This window comes from Dendrobates tinctorius, unplaced genomic scaffold, assembly GCF_039654945.1.
Source record: "Dendrobates tinctorius isolate UK_male_01 unplaced genomic scaffold, ASM3965494v1 ptg000089l, whole genome shotgun sequence".
NCBI classification, from domain to species: domain Eukaryota; kingdom Metazoa; phylum Chordata; class Amphibia; order Anura; family Dendrobatidae; genus Dendrobates; species Dendrobates tinctorius.
In genome coordinates, this window is record NW_027361757.1 from 22,387,721 (window position 1) to 22,393,720 (window position 6,000).

Here is a 6,000-nt window from a genome sequence, read left to right on the forward strand (position 1 = left end):
TCTCGACAGCACAGTATGCACCAGAAAGTGGCACCTGAGTCTCATTATCAGATGCGTACTGAGGTGTGCTGACCATAGGCACTGGCCCACCCGTCTCTTCAGATTCAGAGAGACAAAGCTGTTGCCCATCACTGCATTCTACCTCTTTTTCAAATTCTCTAATGTTGCTTGGCTGGCCCCTTCTTTTCAAGCCAACAGATTCAGAGAACAGAAGAAGAGATGGCTCCAGTCCAGGGCTCTCTGACTGCCTGGGCAATTTGGCAGGTGGTGAAGAGACAGATGGGTGCTCTTCATTGCTCTGGACCTGTGAGGATCTGGAACTAATTGAAGTCGATGCGTTAGCTGCCATCCATCCGACAACGGCTTCAATTTGTTTGTCCCGCAGCAGTGGGGTACGGCGAGCTCCTACAAAGCTGTGCATAAAGGACTGTTCCCTGGTAAAACTGGGGGATGCTGAGTCACTGGTGCCCACAGCAGGCACAGAATCCCCACGTCCTCTACCTGCAGAAACTCCACACCCACGACCACGTGCCTTGCTCCCTGCCTTCTTCATCTTGGTAGACTGATAAAGATAGGCAGAAAAGTACTAAGGGCTTAGTGTGCTTATTCCTGAACAGCTGCTAACAGGTATAAGAAACATTAATTTTATAAAGTGTGGACTAGACTTTAATATGAGCTAATGTGGCCTACACAACTGTAAAGTGGAGTGTTTGATGAACTTTATTAACTTTTTTTTTCCTCACAAAAACACACTGGATGTGCCCAAAGATGTAAAACCGATAGTATCACAAACTTTTTGTAGCTATTACAATGCAGGAAGGTAACCTACAATGCAATAGATGAGGCTCCAAAAAATAGGCTAATACTAATCTGGCTGGGGCTGCAGGGCACAAGCCAGCAGAAAGGTTCTTTGATCTACTCCTATATAGTGTTTGCAAATATTCTAGCTGGATACGGATGGAACCACACTAATAGGAGAAATCTGGAAAAATGAGCAGCATTAATGTAAAAAAAGGACAATGTATGAGGCAATGACGCACGCTGAGCGGACTACAACCGGAGGTGGCTGCAGAACACACTATAGCGTGAGCTGCACTCACACACAGAGACCTCGCAGACAGCCGTGAACAGCGCTGCAAGGCAAAAGAAAGCTTCTCACACAGCGGTTGCTAAAGTAGCCTGGGTAAAGCACAATAAAGCAAATCGTTAGCTCAAACTGTCTCTCAGAGTCAGAACAGCAGCGTCCTGTCCCTGTAAATTCACAGCAGAGTGAACCCAAAATGGCGGCGGCGGCTTTTATAGTGCATCATGACATCATTTCAGCAGCCAATCACAGCCATGCCATTAGTTAACATGACTAACATGCATAATAAAGGATGTGCCCACACTTCTTAGGATTCCTCATTGGCTGAATAAAATCAAACTGGCTCATTGCATTATGGGAACTTCCGATTCCGGTATTCGATATTCTAAAAGTATCGGAACTCAGTATCGGAACTCTGATACAGCGAATATCAGCCGATACCCGATATTGCAGTATCGGAAAGCTCAACACTAATCAGGAATAGTAGCATTTTGGACGCAGTGTATTTTCGCTGCGTTCTACATACGCACTTGTCTTTAGAACCATGCGGATTTACCGCATCTAATCACAGTCTATTCAAGGAAAGTAAAGGCCCCGTCACACTAAGCGACATACCAGCGATCCCGACACCGATATCAAGGTGTCAGGATCGCTAGTAAGTCGCTATGTGATCGCTGGTGAGCTGTCACACAGACAGCTTCACCAGCGATCAGCACAGCGATGCCGAGCGCCCGGCATCGCTGGCCATCCCTGAAAAAAATAGAATCAAAATAAAAAATATAGTTATTCTCACCTTCCGACGTCGCGTTCAGCCATCCTGCCTCTCTCCACGCTCCGGTCCCAGTGATCCTTTGCACGAATGACCGCGAGATGTCACGGTCTCGAGGAATAAGAAAGTCTCGTGGTCATTTGTGCAACGGATCACTGGGACCGGAGCGTGGAGAGAGGCAGGATGGCTGAACGCGATGTCGGAAGGTGAGAATAACTATATTTTTTATTTTTTTTATTATTTGTTACACCTGATCGCTGGTCTTCCGCCTGTCACACACAGCGATGCGTGCTGGTCAGCGGGAGACCAGCGACCAAAGAAATGTCCAGAGATTTCTTGCAGCGATCAGCGATACCGGCAGGGGGGCCGCTCGCTGATCGCTGTCACACATAGCAATCTCGCTGGTGAGATCGCTGTTACCTCACAAAAGTTGTTACTCAGCAGCGATCTCGCTACCGAGATCGCTTAGTGAGACGGGGCCTTAAGTAGAGGAGACTCTCAAATTAACATAGGTCATTTTACAAAGCAGTAAAAAGAAGCATAGTGGGCATGAGATTTCTATAAATCCTATCCACTGTGCTAGGAAAATACAGTAAAAATACAGCGAAAATACACTGTGTTCAAATGTTCAAGATGCTACTTTTCCTGATCGTGGGCACATAGCCTTAGTAAAAGTTGTACACATTTTGGAGATGTTTTAAATTTAATTTCATGTATATATGTATGTATATACAGTGCTGTGCAAATTAATTGGGACAAAGCATTTTTTTTTTAAGTAAAATCGTAAGTTGGTTACCAGTCAGTGATTCAAACCAGTTTAAACTGCTTTGAACAGGCACTCACACCCGTTCAAAGCAGTTAAAACTGGTTTGAATCACTGACTGGTAACCAACTTACAATTTTACTTTAAAAAAATGCTTTGTCCCAATTATTTTGCACAGCACTGTATATATATATTTTTTTATTTATTTTTTTTTTAGTTTTCACACTGTCCACAAGAGGAGACACAATATAGTATGCAGAGGTTTGAGAATATCATACAAAGTATGCAGAACACACAAGTAAATAAAGAATTAAAAGACTAAACAAATACAGATTACTTCCTTTACTGTGCAAAATTTCCATCCCAGCATTTTCTCTGACAGGCATCAGCTGCTTAAGCAAATATTATTTTAGGGTGTATAAACAGAGAGAGATAAATTCCTGGTATATCAATGTAATATTACCCTTCAATACATACATTATAAAACCATATCTTGATATCTTGAGTATGAGATTAGGTTTTTGGGCTTCACATTGTAAGAAGGATATGGGAGAGCTGGTGAGGGTTCAAAGGGCAGGCAAATATAATGCAAAGAAAAGTCTATGTTATGATGAAAGGTTAGAAAAATCAATTTTTTCTGCTTGGAAAAAAACAGCTCAGAGAAGATATGTGCAGGGTCAGATTTAGAAAGTGGTGCACTGGGCAAAGGTTTAAAGTGGTGCCCCAAATGCTCACATATTGCACCATCACACAAACATTTCAGCTGTATTTACATGCGCTGAATTCAAACTGTTAAATGAGTGCGATCGGCAATATTGAAGTCGTTCGGTGCTTGTTTCCCGGCCGCTTTACACCGGCTGAGAAGGAATGATGGAGACAGAAATATCACTAATTGATCGATTTGTCCCCATACATATCATGTTATCAACATCACATCTGTAGTTTTCAGTGGGCGATGTGCCGCTGAGAACAACTTTTGCTCAGGCATAAACAATCCAATCACCATATGAATAGGTAGCAGTTTGCTCGTTCCTTGGGCGATTGCTGATGTTTACACCTATGAACTCTTATCTGTGTTTCTGGGATTTATAAATGTGGATGCTAAACACATACACAATATGCGACACAAGCCTTTAATAGCTTAAAAAAGTCATTGCTGTAAAAAAACGCATGCAAAAATCGCATACAAAAACGTGGCAAAAACGTGTGTTTTTGCTGCAGCGTTTTTGCTGCCAAGAGATGCAGACACCTTGCAGAAATGTATGCAAGAAAATTCTCAACGTGCTCGTATAGCCTAAGAGTTTTCCATGAGGAATAGTCTTCAGGATATGTCAGCGCCTTTGGTCCTGGAGCATCTGGTATGGCGTCTTTTTGGTAGCTTTTTGCAACGTCTTTGGCTGTCTGCTTTCTTTTTAAACTGGTATGGAATAAACTAGCAAGCAGCTTACAAGCGGAAGCCGCCTGAAGAATGGTCATCTCACTTCTTTGGAGCGAACCAGACAGCTAATCGATGCTGACCGATTCATGAGTAGGATGTATCCGGCACTGGCTGTATGATTTAGCCAGGTATATTTCACTCTGAAACCCCGTGGAATTTTAGAGAAAAGATATACTTTAAATGCCTCCCTAGGAAGAGACCTGTCATTCTAGGGCAGTGGGTGGGGAGAGGCCTGTCCAACTAGTTTCCAACGTGGTCTCGCTCCTGGCGACTTGTAAAATATGTTTTTCTATGAAATGCCCCTGCATTTCAAAGTCAAACATTCCTGGCTGAGACAATACAACCAGTGTTTGATACATGCTGGCCATGATTGGGCAGCAGGTAACAGCTGTCAGGTTCACTTTAACCACTTTGTAACCGGAGTTTAGCCGATGTATTACTTGAATATATCTGCAGGGTGAGGTTTTGATTATGCGCAATAGTACACTTAGGCTTGTGGCTTGCGGTATTACATATATCTTTTTCCCTTTGGAGGTCTTTTTTGCGGTGCACATTACTGTATCCAAGCTTTGAGTGGTTCCGGGGAATTCTGTTTGTTTCCTATAACCAACCATTGCATCTATTACTATGTTTATTGTGTTTTTATGCGATGTTGAATAAAAATTATTTTTAATACTATATATCTTTGTGCTATGGCTTATATAGGGCTGGATGCTCCTTACATGTGTGAATTTTGACTATGCTGGGAGTTGCCCGTCCCCTTAGGGGAATATGGAATTTTTCTATCACCCATTGTATCGGTTATATTAAACTGAAAAAGACGTTGTGTGCATTTACCTTTAGTTGCTCTTGCTCAACTACAGAGTAACAACATTACAAGGCAAATCTCCAGCTAAATTATTTCTAGGAAGGCAGGTAAAGGCTAGACTACCTGCAGTGAAACTTAAAGAGAACTTGTCAAGTAAAATAATGTTGTTGCCCTGCAGATATGGTGTTAATCTGCAGGTTAATAGCGTTCTGACACTGTATGGTGCTGGCACTGAAGAGCCCGCTGCCGGATGGAAATTAACTTTATTCCTCCAAGCAAGCTCACTTTTTCAGTCATGGGGGTGCTGCCAACATGGTTTCAGTCACTGCTCTGTGTATAGAGAAAGATAGCTGTAACCATACCCTTGACACTGACTGACAGCTCGTTCAGAATTAGGGCCACCTATCAGTCAGTGCCAGGAGCATGGTTATAGCCATCATTCTCTATAAAAAAAAGCAATGACTTATACAGTGCTGGTGCCACTTTTGTGACTAGAAGCCAAACGCTAGCTGGGGGAACCAAGGTAATCTTCTTCAGGTAGCCGGGCTCTCAGTGCCGTGAGCACAGAGTGTCATAACACTATTAACTTGCAGATTAACACCATATACGCAAGGTAATAGTGTTATTTTACATGACAGGTTTCCTTTAAATGCTACAACACTGTTGATGCCTTAATTAGGAAGTACAGAAAGAAGAAATAAAACTTTCATGACAGACACAGGCCTAGTCAAAAGCTTATTAATCAACAGGCATATTGAGAACAGGATGACTGAGCAGTCCTGAACGGTACTAACTAGCATTTGATGCTTCACAAATAAATAGAACCTGTAATACCACGTGCACTCTGTGACACCTTGAGGAGGCGAGCTACCTGGAGTGGACCTCTGGACTGCGAAACCGACCTACCCCTGGGCGAGCTGACCTGGTAAGAACCGACCCCGATACAGGGACCGTTAGGGGCAAGCCCAGAGGTCTCTGAGACCTCAGTAGCCGATACCAAGAGGGATGGCTCGGAAGGCAAAGGAATAAAGAGACAAAGAGGGACCAAAGGGAGAAGGAAGTGATTAGGGATACAGAGACCAGAGATGAGAATCCAGGAGGGAAGGCAGGACCGGGCACAGGACGGACCAAGGACCAG